The following is a 27,741-nucleotide window of genomic DNA, read 5'->3' on the forward strand; positions in this document are numbered from 1 at the left end:
GACCTTTTTTTCAAAGTCAACGGTAAAAGTCAATGGGTTGACTCAGATGAGTTGACTTAGTCCGGGTTAACTCGGTCGGGTAAAAAAGACATGGTTCAGACCGGTTCAGGGTGGTTCGATCCACCTATACCATTTCTAGAAGATACCATGGTTGAGAAGAGCCCCATACCGTACGATGGTGCGTGGTGGCACATGACAGTGGCGACGGCCTCGAGGTGGTCGGCCAATTACACCCTGTTGAGGCACTTGACATTAACCTAAAACGCATCAAAAACCATCCAAAAGGAAAACTAACCAGAAAAAGGATTCTATTTCTTACCCAACTACGGTGGACGGAGGAAGATGATGGAGCGATAAACACAACTGGTTTTGATCAGAAGAATAATGGGAACTCAACGAGACATGTTGTGTGATGAACCGACGGTCGTGGTGGTCGCAATGAACCAAAACAGTAGGCGACGCTAAGGTTTTCCGATGAACATTCAATCTTCAATTCACGACAAACGACGATGGCTTTTAACGATCGAACTTAGGGGTTTTGGTCGGACAGTCACGGTGTTTCAACTGGAGGTGATGGTGACACTCACTGGAGGCGGGAGCAAGGCAGATCGAAGGAGGGAAGACGACGGGGGTTTTGGCGATTTCTCCTAATTCACGACGGACGATGATCGTTTTGGTGATCTAGGGGTTGGGTTGAGGTCGTCGGTCGATTACAAGCTCAGAGGGCGTGACGAGGTGCTCCAAAGGTGACTGAACGACGATGATTCGGTGGAGTGGAGGACATTAGGTTTAGGGTAAATTTGGGAGGAATACAAATGGGCTCTCGATCACTGAGGTTTATTTTTCACTAACTAAAAATTAGGTTAATTTAGGGTTGGATCTCTCAATTATCAACCTTGCATAACAACCATTGTATTTCAAAATCATGCATTTTAGTACTTGAATTTCGTGCAACTTTCTAAAACTGTTTTTAATTTCAAAGACTTACAATTTAACCCCTAAATTGGGGGTGTGACATTTTCTTTTTTCTTTAACTTCAACTCTTCCATCAATCCATACACCAAACTATAAACATTTTAAATTTGTAATCAATTTTCTTTCTTAAATAATCATTCAAACAACTATTACACATCTACGTTGGTACTTACCACAAGTGCATATATACACTCATAGGTTGCTTCCACGGTTTTTTTGTCTTGATATTTTCTTCTTTCATTTTGAGACCATCTTCTCGAACTATAATTGACATATCCTGACATTATTTTTTCAAAGAACATTTGTTATGCCCGTGATTACATCATCTTTCTTCCTCTTCGTTTATCATAAAAATACATTGAAGCAATACATGTTATATACAGTTTATTCAATATAGTTACTGATTATAGTTATTGTGATAGATTGTGCACATTGAAGCGTAATTGAAGTAAAATATTGAAGTAATACACCTCAAATCGATAATTGTAACTTATAGTTTATTCAATATACTAACTCATTATAGCAATCGATTGTGTAAAAAAGAATAATTTCTCCATTTCATTACAATTTCATATACAACCTATAATGTTATATGTAACCCAATATTTTACATTCAACCGATAATGTTATATTTTATTTATTTGATTAACTTCAACATATAATGTTATAGACAACACAATTTTTTTATTCAACTTATATTGTTAACTTTGAGTTGTTTTATGAATTATAATCTATAATGTACAAACTAACATAATCGATCCCACATTTATTCAACCCTAAATCCTAAATTCAAAATCATTAATTAAAAATATTACAAGCTAGGGTTTTATGAACATAATCTATTTTTCATATAGAAAACATGTTTTAGAGAAAAAAAACCTTTTTTTTCTAATTCAAGTAATATGGAAAGCATTTTCCTTAACCAGTTATGTTATCCATAATTAATTGATATTTTTCTTAACTATTGATATCTATGAAAAAGTTCGATACTTTGCAACCTTCTTATTTTTCATGTTTTTTAATTCGAAAATATCGATCTTTAAAGAAAAGTTTGATACTTTGCCGTCTTCTCATTTTTCATGTTTTTTTAATTCTAAAATATCGATCTTTATAGAAAAGTTTGATACTTTGTCGCCTTCTCATTTTTCATTTTTATAAATTCAAACGTATCAATATTTTTATAAGTTTGATACTTACCAATTAGATAAAATTATCGGTTATGACATTTTAAATTATTTTAAAATTATTGCAATCTAATATATTATATATAAGTCAATATTTCTAGTCGCGCTCAACTGCTTTTGTTAAGGTTCTTCTCAAATTTATAGTCACCTCATAATCCATCATTTTTAATCTTATATTAATCTGTCTTGAACTTCCCCTCACAAAATTTACTACTAAGATCTTCCATATTATTAGTCCGATCCATCTGTGATGCCCAACCATTCTCTTCTGCAATTGGCTCAGGACGTGACCTGCATCATTCACTTTCTTCTGCTGGTCTAGTAAGTTCATGCCCATCACTTTATCACTCCTAGTAATTTTAGGTACCAAATTTCCGGTCACCATGACCGACATTGAATTCTCCTGATCATGATTAAGGTTTTGATAATCAAATTTGCTTGAAAATTTGTAAACATGTTTCTTCTTAAAATGTTAATAATGAAAAATCCAGTATAAATAAAATAATGATAACTTGTACTAGTACACACTTAACTTTTAGAAGACTTTCACCTTAGTACCCAAATAAAAAAAACTTTCATTTTAGTTCTTGTTAAAAATGTTTTCATTTTGGTTATTCTCCTGATAAATCATTAATAAACCCAAAGTCATCATATTCATATATTATTTTCTTAAATTAATATTCTCGGTTAAGAGATGACATATATCACTACCTTATTAGCATGGTTATCAAAACCGGACCGGACCGGCCAGTTCAACCGGTTGAACCGTGAACCGGTGGCATGTCCGGTCCGGTTACCTCACAAAACCAGGCTGACAATGAACCGGCTGAAACCGGTAAAACTGGGGTGAACCGGCTGAAAACCGGCAAAACTGGTTTGAACCGCCGGTTCACTTTTTTTCTTTAAAAAAAATTAAACCAAACGACGTCGTTTGTTCAACGAGCCAAGTCAAATTTGAGTATCGTTGAACTCAACTCGAACTCGAGAACTTTAAAAGTAAGCTCAACTCGACTCAAAAACTCACGAGCTAAAAATTATCAAGTTCAACTCGAACTCGAAATATAATATTAAAACTTGAACTTAAAAATGCTCAAACTCAAAAAAAAATTTAGAAGTTCGATTGAAGCCTAAAATTTGAGCTCAAATGAAGCAAAAGAATAGTTTACTCTATGTTCACCAAAAGCCTCAATGATTTTGAATGTCAAATTACCTCTATTATTTATAGAAGTAAGTTGGAATGCTCTTCTATGTTTCTTAGCCATGTGGGATTGTTTTGTTCTCTTATTTTTACTCTTTAAACTTTTGGGATGCTCTTCTATGTTTCTTAGCCATGTGGGATTGTTTTTTTTAATAAAAAAAATTAAACCAAATGACATCATCTGTTATGATTTTTTTAAGCCCCAATTTTATTTTTTTATTATAGTTATATAATTATATTTATTATTTAATATGTTTTAACTTAAATATTATGTTGTAGTTGATTTGAATCATTTTGTTTCACTTGATTTTATGGTTTTTAATTTATATATGTTGTGACTTGTGATATTTTTATACCTTTTAATATTGTAAACTTAAAAAAAGTGTTACATATATATTAATATTGCTTTGAATATTATGTAAAATTAAAAAAAAAGTATTTTATATAAAATGGTTCAACCACGGTTGAACCAGTGAACTAGTACCTTCACCGGTTCAATGTCCGATCTGGTTTTAAAAACATTGCTTATTAGTAAAAAAAGTGAGGATCTTCATTTTATTGGAGGATATTATTTTATTAATACGTGTAAGAATGTTGATTTAGACAAGTTAATGATTCAATGGAGAGGTGGACGAAATGAAAACATTCATAAACATTAGTGACTAAAATGAATGTTTTTCAATTTAGATGACCAAAGTAAAAATATCTTAAAATGAAGAGGCTATTGTTTTCGATAAAATAAATATAGGGTACATAAATAATCACTGAGTAAATTCTTTTTCATTGTTGTTTCAAAATTAACTGTTGATCACTGAAATGGTCTATTTCTATCAAATTGAGTGTAACCGTTACTCAGAATTGACCCTGAAGAAAGAGAAGGAAGTAGATAGTTTGGTAAGTGGTGGATGCAATAAGCCCCATAATGGCCAAGTACATTCCCATTATTTTGGAAATGTGATTAAATTTAACTTAATGTGTTAAGGAAAAAAAAATTACAATTTTTACATACCCATTATTTTTAAGAAAAGAAAATTAAAATTTTAGACCGCCATTCTTAAATTTTTGATCTGCCAGTGGTTTAGTTATCCCCAAAAGAATGATCTTGACTTCAAGAAGAAGATTGATAAACATAAGATACTGCTAATTGTTGCTTGAATTTTCAGTTTGTATATTTTCTTTCATTAATAATGTCGAAATGAATGTTCCTATATAAGGGATAGAATCCTATTATATAATGTAAAACTCTTTTAATTTTACATAGATTGTTGGATAAAAAATAAATGACTAATGTCGCTTGAATTTTTCAGTTTGTATATTTTCCTCCATTAATAATGTCGAAAAGATTTTCATATATATATATATAACATTATATAAAATTAATAAATTTTACACCAATTTATTTATGGATTGTAAATTTTAATTAAATCCAAGTAATTTATTTATTTAAATCTAATGGTTATAAATTAATGTAAAACTTATTAGTTTTACATAGTGTAAGTAGATCATACCTTAATGTAAAATCACTTTTAATTTTACATAATGTAAGCAGATCCTACCCTAATGTAAAAGCTCTTTTAGTTTTACATAGTTTTATGATTGTTGAATTAGTGGAAATAAATGACAAAGATTAACAATTGAAAATGAGAAGATATTCACAGAAAAAAAAAATTAGTCTCAACCATATATTTTTACTCATTCAATTGGTGTGTAAAACTAAAAACGTTTTAAGTGATCCTAACACAATATACTATACAATTTAAAACATTATTCCAACAATATTCTTTTTGTTGTCCAAAGTTAATATATATAGAAAGAGAAATAAAACAATATTCACCCTAACTACAAGCTCAAGACCTCCCTTGGCTGTTATTTAAGCCAGAGGTAATAACAAAAAAATTGATGCATCAATGGCAAAACAAAAGAATGGGAAAAACAGGTTAAAAGGAGGGGAAATGGAGAACTTTTACTTTCCATTGGTATGAGCATTCTTATGGAAAGGCCAAAGATTAACAAGACGCTCAAGCACCAATGCACTTCTCAAGAAGTAGCCTGAAAATCCGGCAGGGGTAGACGGCGGAGGGAAGTCTTCTGCCGGCATTGCAAATGGTCGAATCATCTTTTCCATTTTCGCTAATGTGAGATAGGATCCCACGTCTTGCAGCCTTTCTGGACTCATTATTGGCAGTGTATGCTCCTGCTTCAGTGAAGCATCACTGTCGTCCTTCCTCTGTCAAAGCAAAAGATCAATGCCGACATGTCAGTTGCATCATGATAACAACCAGTTCTAATCTGAATCCATGATAAGGCATTAATCTCTCAGGTTTGTGTTATTATGTTTGATAGTAACTCCATTGTTGATCATTCTTCCATATAGACTTTCTTTGTACATATGATAGTGTTATTATTACCTCCAATGGGGATGAATCTGCACCATGGCTAAATGTCAACTCAATGCGGAACCGTCGTGGGTCTTCTAAAGCTACCTGTAATTTCAATGGTCAAGGACTCACAGTGAAAGCGACCAAGGACCAGATTAACATGGTTGGATCTACCAGCATTAACTCAAAAGACTTGATCATTGGGATATCTGAGAAAAGATTGCTGGATAATAGTGTGGAAGATCCTATGCTTGGACACTTCATAGAATAAAAAAGGGAGGGAGAGCTTTACCTCTATGTTTTCGAACATTCTAATCACGATGTGACTCATGTAGTCAAGCTCCTTCGTTTTATACAAATGCTCCAAAGCATTCCGGGAAACGAGACCAGCTTCTCCTTGAAGAGATTCGTCAAGGTTACAGTACCGAATTACATTCATGAGGGAATGGATATGCGATTCCTGTCAGAGAGTTGATGTCAAATAATGTAACACTGCAAGTAAATATGTAGCAAAGTTGGAAAGTCAGGCAAGTCAAGGCTGATGAGCAAGGGTAAGCAGTAAAGAACAAACAAAACTACTTGTAGTTGGTTCTTCTACATTTTAGACTTACCGAAGTGAAGTAAAGTCGTGTTCGTACATGGCGTTCAGGTGTCATGACATTTGCGTATCTGATAGAAAATTAGTAAAATTTAAGATAAACTAAAATAAAGAGAATGCGGCATGAAAAAAAGGTTTATACACGTACTTTGGGTCCAAACGGTATTTGGTCTCTTTATCATCTTCATCGTCTTGATCTATTGACAATTCACTTGTGGAATTAGATTTTCTCATGTCATCAGTCTTGATAGAAAGCTCTGGTGGGAACTTTTTATTAGCCTTTGGAGTCTTGGTTGAGTTTGAGCAGTTGTCTTGATTACTCTTTAAGTCAGCAACATGAAGGGCTTCTTCGCGAGTATTCCTCAGATCAATCAAAATTTTGCCCAACAAACGGCGTGCAATCTAAAGGAACATGATAAAAATTAGGACATCATTTATCACACACCAGTACTGAAGGTGCTTCATTTTCATTTACGAAGGCTGAAAATGCAAGGAATCACCTTTGAACCAATTTTAAGGCTTTGATTTTAGTTCAGTCAATCAGTAAACATATTAAATACAATCTTCGGTTCAAAACCTTCCTAACTTGAATGAGACATGGTGCAAAGAATCACCTTTGAACCAATTTTTAGCTTTTGCTTTGGATTAATCCCATATTCATTAGGGATGACACCATCTGCCAGAAGCTGCAACAACAATAGCACACCAGAAGATTAGGCAAAAAAGTGATCTAGTAGTCAACAAACAAGCAGGAAGCATGTTTGATAAGAAGCCTATTCCATTTCCCCACAATCCCAACACTCTAAACTCTGCAACTTTTATTATAAAGATAGGGAAGCATATTTAAAAAGCAATATGATGTTGTCTTTTTTTTTTTGATAAAAAGGAAGGCCTCATTAAAAAACCTCTTCATATCCGTCAAGCAACAAAGACTCAACGAACATTAGAAGGAGGAAAAGAGTACCTTAGAAGTTTTATTGCATAAGTACCAAGTACAATAAGAACACTCTACCACCAAAACACCTTTGGCAGCCCACTCAACACTGTGCAAAATTACAATACATACAGGCATATGTTATTACCCTACACAAAAACTCCTAAATTACTCAACCAGGTGCAAACATATACAATGACCAAAGTTGCCAACTAATCCCAATAAAACAAAATCAGCAACACAAATAAATCCCCTCCAATTAACCAATCCCTAGTTCGACAAATTCATCTGCTTCCCAATTAGCTACTCTCACCACATGACATACAATGACACTTTTATCAACCACAATCTCTGCGATATCTTTAACTATGGATAGAAACTATCGGGGTGGAGCTCGCTGAATATTTTATCCAATCCACTGCCACCGCACTATCGGATTATAAAATAAGCCTTCAGTTCGTCGATATCCCTGAATACAGAGATAGATTCAATCCTCTCTTCACTGCCATCAATTCTGCCATAATAGGAGGTCCGGGTCCAATTATTTATGAGAACGAACCCAGTATCACTCCTTTCTCATCTCGGACCAACCCACCAATGTCGCCCTTCGACCACCTCCTCCATAGCACCGTCTATATTCACTTTAACAAAACCGGAAGGAGGTGGAGACCATCTAACTACCTTTAAAGACCTCTTTTCAGAGCACATCACACAATCACCTAACACAAGATCCTCCACAAGGCTATCAAAATAGACCAACAGTTTTGGAAATTTTGAAGAAAACCAAGCTGCCACTCTGTACCTCGAGAGAAAAGATAACAAGGCACAATCCAATTTCCCATTATTAAAAACAATATCATTCCTCATTTTCCAAATCGACCACATAACAGCTCTTGGGATGAACCCCCAAACGCTTGATCGGGCCACAAGATCAAACCAAACTAAAAATAAAGCTAAAGGGCACTCTAGAATTGTAAAAGAAACCTCCTAATGTCACAAAAAGCTAGCCAATAACCCCCAAAAAAACTTTGCAAGAAACGAATAGGTGAGAAACCGTTTCTTGAAACAATTCATAAAACGGACAAGATGGATCTTCTATACCTTGCACCCCAAGTTTTATTAACTATACTTTGATAGCAACCTTCTTGTGCGCCACCTTCCAAACAAAAGATTCAACCCGAGGAGGAGCCACACCAACCCACACGTTTCTTTCCCACAAAAACTATTGACTAAGCTTCCAAGAAAGATTTCAAACAAGATTTCACTAAAAAACACCCATCACCTTCTTCTGTCCATACAAGACTATTATCAATCAATGGTGTAGGATTGAAATTATACAACAATATCATAAGCTCATTCCATTGCATCAACTCCCAATCGGCAAGATTTCTCCTCATGGCAATATCCCAAAAACATCATGACGAGTTAAATTTCCTGAAATCGAAAATCTTCCCCTCCTTGTTGTTTGATAATATGAACAAACAAGGAAAACGTACCTTCAATGGAGCTCCGTCCAGCCAAGCATCATGCCAGAACCTGATTGAGTCCCCATTGCCCGCCTTCAGTAGAAAATTACTCTGTAAACATACCCCAAACATCATCCGAACAGGAATTCTTCACGACCCCTTTCCATATCCAATAAGCTATATAAGAGGATGAACTTTCCACCCCCCATAGAATTCGAGTCAATATTATTTTTACAACATATATCCTTTTCCACTAGGAGTTCTGCTTATTGACAAACTTCCAAGTCCATTTTCCCAATAAAGCTATATTCATAAGCTCTAGATTTGGAACCCCGAGCCCTCCCAAAGCCTTAGGCTTGCAAGTAGTCTCCCAATTTACCTAATGAATTCTATTTTTAGCTCCCGAATCCCCCTAGAGAAAACTTACCATAATTGAGTTAAGTCTATTCAGAACACACCTCGACAGTCTAAAAATCGACATGAAGTATATTGGAAGGGATCAAAGAACTGACTTTATCAACACAACTCTACTAGCGATGGATAGTGAGGTTGATTTTCACTCATTCAATTTTTTATAGAACTTTTGAATAATCAGATCCATAGTGAAACTGAATTTTTCTTTGCCTCAAGAGGTAACACCAAACACCCATTGGGAATGAACCCACAGATCAACCTATTATTGCAGCCCACTCACAAATGGCCCTATCATTCACGTTGATACCGAATAAGCTGCTCTTTAAAAGATTAATCTGCAACCCAGACATCAACTCAAAGATCATAAGCACTCTTCTCACATTCTTCAACTCCCCAATTGAAGCATTACAAAACATTAACAAATCATCAGCAAATTGAAGATGAGAGAGCTTAAAAGAATCACCGGACTCCCAATCTCAAAACCTTTAAACAAGCCTAACCTCGCTGTTTTTTACAACATCAAGCTCAATAGTTCACCAACCAAATTAAAAAAGAGCGGAGAAAGAGAGCAACCATGACGGAGACCTCTCGTGATCCAAAATTCATCCGAATGGGAACCATTCACCAACACTGAAATGGAAGTCATAGAAATGCACATTTTCATCCAAGATCCCCACCTTTGACCAAACCCCATGCAATCCACTATTTTCATTAGTAAATTCCAATCAATTGAAATCAACCTTAAACGCTACTCCTTCAAGGCATTTCCTCCTCCAACAGTCAATCCTATCATTCGCGATAAAAGAGCAATCCATAATTTGCTGACCCAGGATGAAATCAAAATGGGAAGGACCAACGACCGCGCCATACATTGTCATAATCTCCTGGATAACACCTTTGATAGAATCTTATAAAGCCTACACAAGGCTTATATATTTTTCGAACTTGACTTTTTTGGGATTAAGGTAATGAATGAATAATTTATCCCTTTATTCCAACTTTTCCCATCATAAAAATCACAGGAAAAACTTCATGATGTCCTCTTTTAGATCTGGCCAAAACTTTTTGAAGAACCCCATTGTCAGTTGGGAACGAACACACAGTACACCCTATTTCTGCAGCCCACTCACAAATGGCCCCATCATTCACATTCATACCGAATAAGTTGCTCTTTCAAAGATTAATCTGCAACTCAGACATCAACTCAAAGATCATAAGCACTCTTCTTACATTCTTCAACTCCCCAATTGAAGCATTACAAAAAATGAACAAATCATCAGCAAATTGAATATGAGAGAGCTCAAAAGAATCACCCGGACTCAAATCTCAAAACCTATAAACAATCCTAACCTCACTGCTTTTGACAACATCAAGCTCAATAGTTCACCAACCAAATTAAAAAGGAGAGGAGAAAGAGAGCAACCCTGACGGAGACTCCTTATGATTTGAAATTCATCAGAAGAAGAACCATTCAATAACACCGAAATGAAGCCGTAGAAACACACATTTTAATCCAAGATCCCCACCTCTGACCAAACCCCATGCAATCCACTATTTTCATTAGTAAATTCCAATCAATTGAAATCAAACTTAAACACTACTCCTTCAAGGCTTTTCTTTCTCCAACAGTCAATCCCCTCATTCGTAGTAAAGGAGCAATCCATAATTTGTCGAGCGGGGATGAAATCAAATTGGGAAGCACCAAAGACCGCGTCAATACATTGCTATAATCTACTGGATAGCACCTTTGATAGAATCTTATAAAGTCCACCCACAAGGCTTATATATTTTTCGAACTCAACTTTTTCGGGATTAAGGTAATGAATGAATGATTTACCCTTTTATCATAACTTTTCCCATCATAGAAATCACAGAAAAACTTCATGATGTCATCTTTTAGATCTAGCCAAAACTTTTTAAAGAACCCTATTATCAGTCTATCCGATCTCGAAGCCTTACTGCTTTCTTCATAGACAAAGAGGTTGAAGATTGTTGAAATGGACTAAATTGTGATATATTCTTCATAGAAACGTTACACTAATATATATACAAGCAGAAGACTTAACTTAGGAAACTTCTAAACTAGGAAACTAACTAATTCTAGGGAAAACTAATCCCTTAAAGTTAGGAACTACATATACTAAGAATTTATAGAATCTCCTAATTAATTTCACACAATCTTCCTAGATTAGGAAGTTGTTTTCTGACACACCCCTTCAAGTTGAGAAGTGGATATCATCCACTCTCAGCTTGCTTGCTAATATTTGAAAATATTTCTAGGTAGTCTCTTGGTGAGTATATCTGCTAATTGATCTCTAGTGGATACATAAGGAGTACAAATTAGGCCACTGTCCAATTTTTCTTTTTTGAAATATCTGTCCACTTCAATGTGCTTCGTTCTGTCATGTTGGACCGAATTATGTGCGATGTTGATGGCAAATTTATTATCACAATATAGCCTCATTGGACCTTCCCATTTGATTTTCAAATCTTCTAAAATGATTTTTAGCCATAACAACTCTCAAGCTCCTAGAGTCAATGCCTTAAATTCAGCTTATGCACTGGATCTAGCCACAAGATTTTTTTTTTTGTTTTTGCTCCTCTAAGTCACAAGGTTTCCTCCCACGAAAGTGTAGTAACCTTAGGTTGACCTTCTATCGACTATGAACCCTTCATAGTCTGCATCAATATATGCTTCCAAAGTTAGTTTTTCCCTTTTTTAAACAAATTTTTTTACATGGTGTTCCTTTTTACTATAAGATTTGAGTCACAACCTTAGATGTGATTCTTTAGGGTTATGCATGAATTGGCTTACAACACCAATTGCATAGGCGATATTTGGTCTGGTGTGACAAGTAGATAAGTTTTCCCACAAGCCACTAATAGGAGCTTCTGTCAACTGTCGCATCTTTCGTTGTATCTCCAAGCCTGTGATTACTCTCTATAGGCATCTCTGCTGGTTTGCATCCTAATTTGCCATCTACATGCCACTGCTTTCTTCCCTTCTGGTATCTTTACCAAGTCCCATGTCTTGTTCTTCTCAAGTGTTTCTATCTCAACCTACATGGTATTCTTCCAATTCTCATATTCTAATGCCTCAGATATATTTTAGGAAATAGTAAGGAAGAATTTTTGGTTATGAGACAAGTTTCTGTAGGACATGAATAAGTACAAAGGATTTTTTTGCAAGCTCTCATTCATTTTCTAATTGTAATGGGCAAGTCAAAATCCCTTTGATAAGAACTTTAATCAAAACTTTTAGTGGTAATAGTTTGATTATAAATAGGTTAAGTAATTAGCTCGGATTGTATAGGAGAAGAGGATGATTGAACCTACACTGGCGTCTTTTTCTTGAATAAACCTGTAAGGGACGAGCAGTGTCTTAAACCTCATGTTGTATTCTGGGTGTAATAGGTTCGGTCTCTTCAGATTATATGGAAGTAGGTTGGGCTGGATTAGGTTATTGGGCTGATTGATTGGAAGGAAATTGTTGTGTAGTTAACTGGTTATTAGTAACAGTGGTTGGAGCTGTTGGAAAATCAATGAGGAAAAAATCTTTGTCCTTATCTTCCTTGAATGAAATCTCCCCTTAAAGTTAAGGATGGGTAAAGTAGTTTTCTTCTTCTTCAAATGTAAGATCAATAGAAACAGTGTTTTATCATGGGAGGATGATAGCATTTTACTTCTTTTGAGTGGAAGAATAGCCAACAAAAACACACTTTACTGCCCTTGGATCAAGTTTTCCCCTATTTTAAGAATATATATGAACAAAGGCAACACAACTAAATAATTTGGGATTAACATTACTTGAAGTATTGAAATTCGGGAAACATTTTGATAGGATTTGTATAGGGCTTTGAGACTCAAGGACCTTTGCAGGTAAACTTTTGATCGGAAATAGGGCGAGAGGACTTTATTGATGTAATCTTTGGCATTGTCAGATCAAAACCTCTTTATTTCTGCCCCAAGTTGAGTTTTAATCATGTTGTAAAAGGTTTTGAAGGTAGAGCTCATATCATATTTTTGTTTTAAAAGGAATATCCAAGATATTTAGGTACAAACCATCAGGCCCCAAATATGTATGGAATAGTAGATGGCCCCCAAACATCACTATGAATAAGAGAAATGATTAGAGGTTCTTTTATTGCTAACTTGAAAGATGTGAGTTTATGTTTTGCAATCTCACAAATATTATAATGAAACTTTTCAACATTTAAAACCTTTGAGCAGAGAAGGAAACATAATTTTTAGAATTCTAAAAGATGGATGACAAAGACTTAGGCGGTGGAGCCATATTTCGTCTTTATTGGTTTTAGATTCTGAGAGAATGGATAATGGTGAGGAATTTAGGGCACTAACTTGTCCACTAGGTCTTCAAGATAGCATAAGTTATTCATTTCTTTAGCATGTCCAATCATCTTCCTCGTACCTTGTTCTTGAAAAATACATAGAGTGGGATAGAAGAGTACACTACAATTAGTGCTTGGTGATTTTATGGATAGAAAGAAGATTAGTAAATAATTTTGGCACATGAAGGACATTTTCTAGTGTAAGGGTTTCACTTACAACCCCTGACCAACAACTGTAATTACAGTGCCATCTACTACTGTTATTGTTTTATTACTAGGGCAGGGTGTATAGATGATAAATCTGTGAGAGGAGTTTGTCATGTGGTTTGTAGCCCCTGAATCAATTACCCATGAACTTTAGGTGAGTATATCTGAGGCTTTAGAGTTTTGAGAAGAGGATACCTAAGAATGCCTGAGTACAAATACTGTTGAAAAAAGGCTTATCCATTATCCCCAGTAAATTTTTTAGTTTTTTGATTTCTTCTCTGTTGAATTCAACAGGTGGTTCTTGAGGGACTTCTCCTGCCAACTATTTTGTTGTATACACTAGTCTTTGCCCCGTTGATTGTGCACCTTTTCCTAAGAAACTCTTATGTCTGTGACTTCCCATGAAGTTTCCAACACTTCTATTTCGTGTGATGAGGTTTCTTATAGTAGGTGCGCTATAAAAAGTCCCTTTTGATTGGCCTATAAGTTCTCTATGCCTATTAACTTCATTAATTGACTATTCCAAGCCAAGTCTCCTCTCAATTACAACTCTTGTGACTAAGGCTGAACTCTCTATTTGATTATTTTCAATAATAACCCCTCTTCTTCCTCCCTCGACACAAATAATTGCAATTGTTCATTTAGTGAGGGAATATCTTTTTTCTAAGAATCTGGACTCTTACTGTATCAAATTCAACGTTTAGTCTAGTAAGAAAGTCATAGATTCGATCTTTTTCGAAACCTTTTCAGGAGTGCTACATCTTCACTGAATCTCATCTAAATGCACTGGTACTAATCCATCTCTTGCCAAAGACTTTGCAGACTTCCTTGCTTGGTAAATGAAATCTTAGTTTTGATTTCATAAATTTGGGCAGCATCTCGAACCTTTGAATAAGTCTGTTTCACAACCTTCCATATTTTTGGATTATATTAAGAAACATGCATGTATCACTAATTTTGGGCACCATGGAGTTCCATAAGTCTTGTTTATCCCAAGCATCAATCAATATCCCCTTCTTTAGGTCCAGTCCCGAGTAGATAACTCAACTTTCCTCTCCCTTTTAAGAAGGTATGAATCAGTTGAGAACACTTTAGGTAATTCTTTACATTTAATCTATAGGCTACTTGTATATTCTACAAGTCATTTGTTGGGTTTAAGTAATTCCCTTCATTCACTGAAACTTCTATAGTAGCCTCAGAATTGCTGGTTTCACTGACTTCCACCATATTCTTCTCTAATTAACACTACACACTCGAGGAAGGAGATTGAGAACAATAAGAGGCTATTATAAAAAGAATAAAAAGGCTCTAGAAATGAGTTAAAAAAGCTCTGATACCATGTTGAAATGGACTTAATTCTGATATATTCTTTATAGAAACATTACACTAATATATATACAAGCAAAAGATAACTTAGGAAACTTCTAAACTAGAAAATTGACTAATTATGGGAAAACTAATCCCTTAAAGATAGGGATTACAAATACTAAAATTTTTAAAGAATCTCCTAATTAATTTCACTCAATCTTCTTAATTTAGAAGTTCTTTATGACAAAGATCAAATACAAAGTGTAGCTAGATGAGATTAAATGCAATCAGGATGTTATTATAACTATTAAGAAAGATCAACATAAATATCTCTATGATCGTAAATGTTTTGTACCTGGGCAAGTTTGAAGAGCTCATCCAAATCTCAAGATTAAGATGAGCGTTATGCAGAAGATCATATCTGTAAAAAAATTAGATATAAGCAATCAGAGATAAAAACATAAGCATTTTAAAACTTTGAAAAGCCAAGACCTTTTGTATTATGAATGTTTTACAATTTTATAATCAAGTCATAGGAACATGTAGTTTTTGGAGATTTTCATGATAAATTGTTAAGAAGCATTAAAATTCTTGTTATGTGGTATTATGCAATATGCATATATCTAATGCATCAATAATGAAAGCCCCACACCTCAATCAGAGGCTACAACATCATCATTGGGGGGTCAATCCATGGAGTATTTCAACTTTGATAAGTGAAGTTGGAATGCAATTAAGTTCATACAATAAACTCCTTGAAATAAAATTAATGGATGATTTTCTGTTAACAAATTCAAAGGAATAGATCAAAGAATATATAAGGATAAAACTAGTTGAGTAATAAAAAAAAGGAGGCAACATTCAAAGATAAATTCTTAAACAGGAATATAGATATTTCCACATGCTGTCTGAAATATAAAATTTGTTGGGCATAGGGTAGCTATTCTAACAAAATTTTATTAATAGTACCTACAAGAGTAAGGTTTTGCTTGGTTGAGTGAAGAAATGGATGGAAGGAGAAAGTAGAAAAGTGGGAAGACAATAAATTTTGAGTGTGCTTGGTAGGAAAGAGAAGTGACAAGAAATAAAATAAGAGGGATGACCATTTCACTCTCGTGTGAAAGTAAATCATTCCATTTTGGAAGGAAAAGAGGGGAGAAAATGTTAGAGATACATGAGTAAATTCAAAATTATGTATTTTATAGAACTTACTCTTTCCTCTCATTTTCACCTCTACCTAGCAATGAATTGGAAATAAAATGTAATTTTCTTTCAATTTTCTATCTTTCCTACCAACACAACAATGGAAAAAAATACATTTTCCATCTTTCCACTTTTCTACCCCTTCCTTCCAGTCTTCTTTCCACTCTACCAAGAAAAGCCTAAGAGTCACAGGGTAGCTATTTTAACAAAATTGTATTAATATAATGAAACAGTTACTCACTTGCAAGAGTCATAAACATCAGGAATTTGGGTTATATCATATCGTCTGCACAAAATCCCAATGTTAGTTAAGCCGAAAATCATATGGACACAATCAAAACAATAACACTTTCAAGATACTATAAGGACAATTTGAAGAGCTTAAAAACGATAAAGCCCACCATACCATCTAAATGATAGGAAATATGATAGAACTAACAATATTTAGAGGCTTCCACCAATAGGAACAAGAAGAAAGGAAGATACTAACTCTTTACGTTCATTATACAAATCTCTTGCAAGTTTTTTCCACCGAGCAAACATCAAAAGGAATCCCTCACTACCACATGGCAATCCAGCAGCGATACGATCAATGTCAATATTTGTCTTACCAAGTGCCTTTGCTTGGTCATATGGGAGAATCACATCATACGGGCTTGTCTCAGCAAGATTCTCATCTTCATCCTTGGCAAGCATTCTGACCTGTTCTGTAACCTTCTTAGTTAATGTTACCTGTATATAAGAGGTACAAATGAAAAAGGGGAGGAGAAATAATAAAATGCCTTGGCAAATCAATCTTGACTGGGGCAGTAAAATCTTGAATTGCCCCACCAAACCTCTTCAAATAACCTAGAAATAAGCTAAAACGATATGTCACAAGAGCTAAGGGAATCAATACAGTGTCCAATATTTACTTGATATGGTGAATTACCAGTTTGGGAAGTAGCTCAGAAGCATTAGAAGGTAATCCAGCTCCATCAATCATCCAAGGACACTCAAATGTTACATTACTATGAGTTGTCCTCACACCATAAGTTATAATTTCATTCAGCCTAGACTGCAAACGGAAAAGATAGTTTAAAGTGGTAGTCAAAAAGATTTGTAGATTATTATACACGAAATAGTAGTTTCACACCTTGCATAACCAATAATGTCTATCTTTACACCACTGTAATAGGGGTAAGTGCAGTAACTTATGGGAAGTTGGGAACCCATGTACGAGAATAAGATACTATAGAATAAGATGTTTTCAAAAGTGATAACTAAAATGACCATAAAAGTAAATAACATGCCCAACATAAACCATTATTAAGCATACGCCTACAACTTAGAACTCTTATGTTGTTCTTGAACATTGTATCAAAGTCTCTTTAATCAAGTGCTTAGGAGTTCCTATAACAGACTTATTTAATTGAACCAAATTTGACCACAAGGTAGATGATAGGTCTGTGCTTGCATGTGAAGGAGCATGTTAGTGAAAACAAACAACCCAAAATTTGATCCTCGCACCTCACCTAACAACTTAAAGATTTTAGGAGCTACACATTTTCTTAAATTCAATTCAGGAAGAAATGAATAGACATATATACATAGCTATCAGTAGTATTAACAATCTTAAGGATGATCTCCTCACTTTAAATTGTCTTAATTCACAATTTAACCCCTGAATTATACATGTTTTTCTAATTGGGTACCAAAACTTTTTTTACCCACTCTAGAACCTATATTATCATTTCGTCCCATTTAACCCTAAAGTTAATGACATCCAATAGGAACAGGCCACATTCCACACACTTATTGGCGATCATTTTGGGGGTAATATGGGACACAATAATAGATAAGGTACCAAAGTGGGCCAAAAAACGTTTAGAAGCTAATGGGGAAAAGGGTATAGTTCAAGGGCCAAACTGTGAATAAAACCTTTAAATTCCCCAAACCTATAAAAGCATTCAAATGTTCTTTATCTTTGTTTCTGCATAGTCATGCACCTTTTATGCTTGTAAGTAAAGAGTATAGAATGCATCAAAGTCTGATTTCCAACTTTGAACTCTAACATTCACAAGGAATTTCCCTTGCTTCCTCTTACTATTATAACTATTCACCCCTAATGCCAGATAAAACTTATTTTGGTCATTGTAGGTTATGCAATAGATAAGTTAGTATTTTAATATAACACTAACTCTTAGAAAGTTAGATAGATAAGGATAACTACTAAGTAGTTTACTTCTAATAGAAAACTTACTCCTAACTTTTCCTATAAAAATATGTATTTTCACCATTCACAATATATAATAAAAATAGTTCATTTTCTTCTTCACTAAGTTGTTTACTCTTTATCAACATGGTATCAGCTAGGTGACCAATCCTTCACCTAAATATAGCGATTTTTTTACCCTAAATCTAGTCGTCGATCAGAATTCCACCACTTCTTCATGGAGGTCACTTCGGTAATCCTCATTAATTCACCCCATTCTGATGTTTCTTCAGCCTCTATCACCTGTCACCGATTGAATGGTGACAATTATATCCCTCACTCTCAAACTACTACTCAGCCAAAGAAGGGGAGACCTTGGTGTGACTATTGTAAGAAGGTTGGCCATCTGCGGGATTCCTGTTGGAAATTACATGTCAAGCCTACTGATGAGAAGTCTTCAAAACAGCATCAACAACGTGATACTCAAGAAAATTGTGCTGTGAATACTGATTTACAAGGAAGTTCGTTTACTAAAAAACAAATGAAAGAGTTGAAGCAGTTTTTTAGTCCGTTAAACACTCATTCCCAATCAGTACCTGCAGGTAGAAGTCTTTCTGCTACTTTGGCTAATACATCCACCACTCCTAATTGGGTTGTGGATTCTGGTGCAAGTGATCATATGACAGATGATCTTCGGTTCTTTCACACTTTTCATGCCGACTCGTCTATCTCTCATATTCGAACAGCTGATGGTTCTCTATCCGGTGTTGCCGGTCATGGGTCTATTCGAATAAATCAGGACATTTTGCTATCTCATGTTCTTTATGTTCCCAATCTTACTTGCAATCTTATCTCCATTAGCAAGTTGTCTGCCGATTTATGCTGTATCACAAAATTTAACTCTAATTTTTGTGAATTTCAGGATTCTAGCTCAGGGAAAGTGATTGGCAGTGCTAGGCTTTGTAGGAGTCTTTACCTACTTCCAACAACTTTATTTTCCCACCCATCTACTTCCTACCATGTTATACAACAATTTCCTTTACTTGAACCTTCAACCGATGTTATGTTATTGCATTTTCGTTTAGGACATCCCAGTTTCTTTTATCTTGCAAAATTGTTTCCACATTTTTTTGTCAATAAGAGTCCAAAATCTTTTTCTTGTGATATTTGTCCACTTGCTAAACAAACTAGGAGTGTTTATCTACCTTCTCCATATAAATCGTCCAAACCATTTACCATGATCCATAGTGATATTTGGGGACCATCTCGGGTCGCATCTTTACATGGGTTTCGGTGGTTTATTTCATTTATTGATGATCACACTCGTACTACCTGGACCTTTCTCATGAAAAGCAAATCTAAAGTTTGTGAAATATTTAAACGGTTCCATAAGATGGTTGAAACCCAATTTCAGTGTTCAATCCAAATGTTTATTCTGACAATGGTAGTGAGTATTTTGCCAATGTTTTGGGTTCTTTCTTTCAGGAAACCGGGATTATTCATCTACTTCGTGTTAATTCTCCTCAACAAAATGGGATTCTGAGCGAAAAAACAGGCATCTTCTTGAGGTTACTCGGTCTCTACTTTTTCCACAAATGTTCCTAACTATTTTTTAGGGGAAGCCCTTTTAACTACCACTTATTTGATTAACCGACTCCCTAGTAAACCGTTACAAATTAAGTGTCCGAGATATTCAATTTTTTCCAATTTTAAACCGATGACTTCATTGTTACCCCTTAGAGTTTTTGGTTGTACTGTGTTCGTTCATAACAATGTTCCTTTCAGGTCCAAATTAGATCCTCGAGCATTTCGATTTGTGTTTCTGGGTTATTCATCGACTCAAAAGGGCTTTCGGTGTTATTATCCTCATACAAAGAAATTCTTTATTACTATGGACGTTACTTTCTTTGAAAAAACACATTTTTTCCTTGAAACTGCTATTCAGGGGGAGTCACATAATGAATATCAGTTTATTGACTCACAACAATTGTCACTTGATTTGCAACAGCTCTTTTTGATCAACCAGCACCGTCAAACCAATTAAACCAGTCGAATAAGCCTACAAATCGCTACAGCCAACCAAACAACACTATCGAACCCAGAAAACGTATCCTTGCCAAACCAGTCCACCAAAACACATTTACCTAGCATGATTAACATATCACTTCGCCTCAAATACCTCACTCCGAGTTGCAGATTTACAAGAGACGACAAAAACTAATTTCTAAATCAATCCCTGAGCCTAATCCGAGTCTCCCACATAGCATGGACACTGTCATGAACCGGAACCGAACGAGAATCCTTTGGAGAATGAAGAAGGTAATCAGAGTTCTTCCACTGAATTAAATGTTTTAATTGATGATAATGACTTGCTGATTGCTCAAAGGAAATGAGTAAGAAAATGCAGAAATTATCCAATCGAGAGATTTGTTGCATATGGAAAGCTAACGCCTTGTTTTAAGAACTTTACAGCAAGTGTAGATAGCATTACTATTCCATATACGTTGGAAGAAGCATTGAAAGATCCCAAGTGGAAAAAGGCAGTAGAAGAGGAATTAAAAGCACTAGAAAACAATAATACTTGGATTATAGTTGATCTTCCGAAAGATAAAAAACTAGTCGGCTACAAATGGATATTCACGGTAAAATACAAAGTTGATGGTAGCATTGAAAGATATAAGGCGAGATTAGTGGCGAAAGGATTCACTCAATCTTTTGGAGTTGATTATCACGAAACGTTTGCTCCGGTAGCAAAACTAAACACTGTGAGAGTGTTACTGTCATTAGCAGTTAATGAGAATTGGGTGCTTCATCAGTTAGACATCAAAAACGCATTTCTAAATGGAAACTTGGAGGAAGTGTATATGCTAATTCCACCGGGTGTGAAGAGTAATACATGAAAAGCATGTAGATTACTAAAGTCCTTGTATAGACTTAAGCAATCTCCAAGAGCCTGGTTTGATAGATTTACAAAGGTGATTATTCTGGATGGTTACAAGCAATGTCAATCAGATCACACTTTATTTGTCAAAACATCTTCAAAAATAAAAAGGCAATTTTATTGTCTATGTGGATGATATCATTCTAACATGTGATGATTGTATGGAGATAGAAAGATTGAAAAAGCTACTGGCGAAGGAGTTCGAAACCAAAGACTTGGGAACTTTACGGTATTTTTAAGGCATGAGGTTGCAAGGTCAAAAGAATGAATAGTGATCAACCAAAGGAAATATATCCTTGATCTACTATCAGAAACTGGAATGAAGGGATGTAAGCCGGATGAAACACCCATGGAAGCAAATCTGAAGCTAAAGAGAGAAGAATTGGAAAGTCCTATGAACAAAGAACAGTATCAAAGGCTAGTAGGTAAACTAATTTATTTATCACTTACTAGACCTGATATTGCGTTCCCTGTCAGTATAGTGAGTCAATATATGAATGATCCAAGAGAAGAACATTTAGAGGATGTGAATAGAATTCTAAGATACTTGAAAATGACACCAGGACATGGATTAATTTTTAGAAAGAGCGATGATAGAACAGTAAGAATTTTTTCGGATTCAAGCTGGGCAGGTGAATTAATGGATAAAGGTTATAACTGGTTATTGTTCATTTGTTTGGGGAAATCTGGTTACTTGGAGAAGCAAAAAACAGGCGGTGGTGTCTCGAAGTAGTGCAGAAGCAGAATTTATAGCAATGGTACTTGGAATTTGCGAAGGAATTTGGCTTCAAAGAATGTTAACTGAGCTAGGGTTATGTGCCAACAAATGGTTTGAACTTCAAAGTGACAGTAAATCTGCTATAAGTATTGCAAAGAATCCAGTTCATCATGACCGAACGAAGCATGTGGAGATTGACAAACATTTCATCTCTGAAAAGGTGAATGGTGGAACGGTGAAGCTCAATTATGTTTCAACGAAGAATCAGTTAGCAGATATTCTCACCAAAGCACTTCCAAGAATTACCTTTGATGAGATTATATCCAAGTTGGGTCTTTTCAACATTTACTCCCCAACTTGAGGGGGAGTGTAGGTTATGCAATAGATAAGTTAGTATTTTAATATAACACTAACTCTTAGAAAGTTAGGTAGATAAGGATAACTACTAAGTAGTTTGCTTTTAATAGAAAACTTACTCCTAACTTTTCCAATAAAAAGATGTATTTTCACCATTCACAATATATGATAAAAAGAGTTCATTTTCTTCTCCACTATGTTGTTTACTCTTTATCAACAATCATCAATAATAAAAGAAAACTTTATTTTATTTCTCAATTTGATACTAAACTTAAAGTAAAAAAATAAATAATTGGCAATATGATGATACAAGGTCAAAAAAATTCAAAAGGTCAGCGAGGAAACTAAGTTGATCGTATTCAAGAACATAAATAAACCTCTTCAAAGCTCTCCTTTGATCCAACCATACTTAAATAATCAAAAGTTAGACAGCCGAGTAGTCTTTGTACTGAATGGATAGGATAAATCAATCCATGTACCAAGCCAAAATTTCTAACTTGCTTAATTATATTATACAAACAGCTAGTAAAATCAAGGAAAGAAGGATATACAAACCTTCGCTTCTACCATCTCAATGCTTGCATTCTCAAGTCCATCCAACATAGAGGAGTCCTTGCTAACAAGGGATACCTTGATAAGAAAACAAATTCAGCCATGCAAATTCAATATCAAAAGGCAGAATGAACTTTTTAAGGGAATATTACAAACCAGGATTGGCGTTAGCTGCCCTTCAAGGTCAAGTAGGCCTTTAGCAAAAGCAGCTGCAGACATCTGTTCAATGGTTTAATTTAAAAGACTAATAATGATGCCAAATGGCAATGGTAATAAGTATATAGAAACTGAGTTCAGAATGAAGCAGAAACAATAAATCAACAATTTGAGAATAATAAGAAGATCAAATCATATATACCCATTTTCCACTCAATGCATACCCACCTGCACACGGCCCTCATCAGAACTATATATTTTCAGATCATGACGATATGTACTATGAAGGCGAAGTAGGCCAGTACCTTCACCTGTAATTTTATAACTAACTGTCATTAAAAGTTGCATATATCTGAATTTATCACTATTTTAACTACTTGGAACATATAACATAAATCACTGGGGATAATATTCATTTAAGCAATTACTCAAAAGATGAAAATATCTTAATGAGAACATTCGTGTTATCTACGTCGCAAAAAACCATTAACATTCAAAGGTTTGGATTGATTGTAATGACCTGGATACATATTATTTCGGAAATATCTTCCCAGTTCTTCAGCCTGCATGGAAATGCCAAAAAATATCAAAATAGAAAAGCAAAGAGAAATCAAACATATGAAGTGAGAGAGATTTAAATAAATTTTTTATTATCCCTCTGCCTAATGAATTTCCTTTCAAACCTTAGATGTCTTAAAACTAATGTCCGCGTTAAATTGAAATACTTTTCTTAACTTTACAGGATTGTTTAGCATTCAAGTGAAAAGCGACTTTATAACTATAGAATAATTTGAATAAGTTAACCGAATTATTACCTGTTTCCTCCCAGCATGTGTAAGGACACCCCCATATTTAAGAACCATCAGAGCTTCAACAGGCCTTTCTTCTTCACCTTCCCATTACTTTTTTGAACTTTAACCCACTTTAGAGGCTTTAATTGAACCTTTCTATAAATACCAGAAAAATGCCCCCCCTGGAAACCAAATAATTTATCATGTGACAAGCAGCCCAAATTAACAACTAAAAGAAAAGGGGAGAAAGTAGTTACATATCTGTGTTGTGTATAAGGAAATATTGTGTTTACGAAAAGGAATCATGAACTTGTATATCCACAACGCAAGGATCCTTAGAAGAGCAAAGTAACTAGAACAATAAAATAAATATCCTAGAGCAAATAAAATAAATATCCTAGAGCTAATAAATTGAAAAAGCAAGTGATTTCAGGATAAGATAGATAACCTCCTCAAGTACTGCCTTAACTTGACGAAGCTTTTCAGCATGTTCAAGATCTTCTGCTTCATTATCACTTCCAGCGCCTGGTCTATTACACATAAATAATCAAACACTGAATCATTATTAATCTTGAAAATAAATTCAAAAGCACCAATTGGTATGTACTTTTTTATTAGAAATAAATAACATATGCAGATATTTCTTCAGGTAGTAATAGTATACATCCCCCCATCCACTCCTCCAAGAAAACAAGAAAGGTCTTAAAAGTTACTATAACATAACAGAACAACAGCTAAACTTGTTTCTCCCTTTTTTTCTTAGCTCCCAAAATCATGTCTTTCACCTTTTAAACTAACCAAGAAGCATTAATTACCTTCTCAGTTTCTCCAATCCAATTAAACCATAAAATCACTAGTTTGTACCACAATATAGCCAATTTTTTTCTCATTTAAAGCAACCCCAAATCCTATCCTACAAAATTTGCTACAAATCCTCTTCATGTCTGGAAACAAAGAACAGCTACAAGTTTTTGTTTTCATTCCTTTTGATGCTGAGTTGTAGAGAGGAGAATATTTGAAAGTGTTTCTTCTAGATAAAAACGAAAGCATGAAATATGACCTGGGTACAAGCATCCTTGTAGCATCTAACAGATCTTGCAATTCGACAGCACTTTTAAGTTTAGTCTGAGAAATAAAAGAATAAATAGATGCTTAGGAAATAGAGTTACCTGTGGAATAAAAATATGCTACAAAAAAAAGGTGAAATAATCACCTCAGATCTGGGTCGTCCCCCATTGTACTTTAGCATCAAGTTTAGCAGTTTTTCCTCGGTAACCTTCAATTTTACTTTCTGCTTGGGAGTTCTATCACCACTACTCATTGAGAAAAGTCAAATTAATAATGAAAAGTTGAGAGTACTAACAAACCTAGGAAAAAACATAGAGGAAAATGTAGCAACATACTGGCGAATAACAACTATGACGCAACGTAGCTCCTCAGACTGTCCAAATGAGCCAATAACTCCACTTGCTTGGCGAGTAAGTCTTTCGAAAGGCAGGGTTAGTTCATTTACTTTCCATGGTAATAATGGTGGTATTACTGAAGAAAGATGAGGAGCTTTTGCTTCTAAAAACATCTTCCTCAACACACAAGCTGCATCATCGTAATACCTGTATTATAAAAGATAAGGTATGCCTTATTCATAACAAATAATAAAGAGACAATGTGACTTTAGTAAGTTTAGAACAAAAGAAAAATCCAGTCGATAGAAATTAAATAATAGAATTACAAAAGCGAAAACAACATAAGCTTTAAATGAACTTGTTTTTCCCATCATATATACGGAGAGACGAAATTTGGAAAAAATATTTATACTCCAAATAATTGGATTCACCAAATTCCATGGTTGGCATGTGGCAGTTGCCATTAACACTTTGATTAAATTACTTCATATCAAAAGTGGAATCTAGCTTAAATAACATGTGTAAGAATTTCTTTATAAAAGCCCAAACAATTGATGAGCATATTATATTGTACTTAGTTCCATTGACTGATAATATTAGCTAAGTACCATTGGAAACATAACAAAGACACAATGGATAGACAAGAAAAGAAAATAGAAAACCAAGATCAAGCATTTAGACTTTTCTAGGTAGGAAGGATGCAGAGGGGTAAGTACGGAAAATTTGATAATCCAATGGGGAGGTTTAATAATCATACTTTGTAGCTTAACCATGGGATTGACAACTTTTTCATCTTTACCACTTTTCATCCTTCAGACGGTACAATGCCTTGTAGACATTATATTCAGGGACAGAATGCACTTTTTTTATTCCTCCCCTTTCTGTCCATGATACATGATACAATGATAATTAACGTTAATTAATGAAGGGGCCAAATCACTTTACGCATGCGCACACAGATCAGAAAATTATAATTTTGTTATTGCACTCAATACAGTATGTAGCATGATGAAACGGAAAATTTTGATACGGAAAACAGCATGTATAATCACAAGACCAAAGAGAAACTACTACTTATGAGAATTTTTCACAAAACTCCATCCATTCACATCACAAACATATGAACGCCCCTCGGAACGCAAAAGATCAAATCCACACACCTGCAAGAATTCAAACTGGTTACTAAATTGATATGCCATTCAATTCATTATAAATGGAAATGTTAAGCATCCAACCTAAAATCAATTGGTAACAGATGAAGGGACCAAACTTTAATATAAGAGCACAAGAAACATTTACCTAACAAATGTAGGATATCATCAGTAAATGACTTCCCCTCACATGTAGCTAACAAGGCCAACATATGAACAACCTCACACGGGATTATCTAGAAAGAACAACATGATAAACTATGGGCTATGATACCATGTTAAGCATCCAACCTAAAACCAATTAGTAGTAGGCCGAGTGACCCAACTTTAACATTAGACCACAGAAAAACTAGTACTTAACAGATGCTTGATAACGCAGTGTTGATAAAGGGTAATCGGTAAAATTGAGAATATTATTGATAAAGGGTAATTGGCAAAGTTGAGAAGAGAAACATCTCAATCGTATATATATTAGAGAAAAGTACATCTTACTTTATACACAAATTTGGGAGTAAGTCTTCTACTAAAAGTAAACTACCTAGTAGCTATCCGTATCTAACTTTCTAAGAGTTAGTGTTATATTAGACTACTAACTAGTATACAAAATGGTTTTATCGTATAACTTACAGTCCCCTCAAGTTGGGGAGTAAATGTTGAAAAGACCTAACTTGGATGTAATCTCATCAAAGGTAAGTCTTGAAGTGCCTTGGTGAGAATATCTACTAATTGATTATTCGTTGAAATATAATTGAGCTTTATTGATCCACCATTCACCTTTTCGGAGATGAAATGTCTGTCGATCTCCATATCCTTCGTTATGTCATGATGAACTGGATTCTTTGCAATACTCATTGCCGATTTACTGTCACTCTGAAGTTCAAAACACTTGTTTTCACACAACCTCGGTTCATTTAACAGCCTTTATAACCAAATTCCTTCGCAAATTCCGAGTGTCATTGCTCTAAACTCTACTTCTACACTACTTTGAGACACCACGACCTGTTTTTTACTTCTCTAAGTAACTAGATTTCCCCACACAAATGTACAATAACCAGTTGTAGACCTTTTACCCGTTAATTCGCCGACCCATCTTGAATCCGAAAAAAATTCTTATTGTTCTATCATCACTCTTTTTGAAAATTAACCCGTCCTATTGTCATTTTCAAGTATATTATAATTCTATTAACAACCTCTTAATGTTCTTCCCTATGGTCATTCATTTATTGGCTCACTATGCTGGCAGGAAACACAATATCAGGTCTAG

General features: G+C 34.7%; 1 pseudogene; it reads right to left on the minus strand.

The window, feature by feature from the left end:
- Positions 1–5,208: 5,208 nt before the first annotated feature.
- LOC120187799 overlaps positions 5,209–27,741 on the minus strand; it is a 51,104-nt pseudogene continuing 28,571 nt past the window's right edge.

Source organism: Hibiscus syriacus, unplaced genomic scaffold (genome assembly GCF_006381635.1).
Source record: "Hibiscus syriacus cultivar Baekdansim isolate YM2019G1 unplaced genomic scaffold, ASM638163v2 tig00113726_pilon, whole genome shotgun sequence".
NCBI lineage: Eukaryota > Viridiplantae > Streptophyta > Magnoliopsida > Malvales > Malvaceae > Hibiscus > Hibiscus syriacus.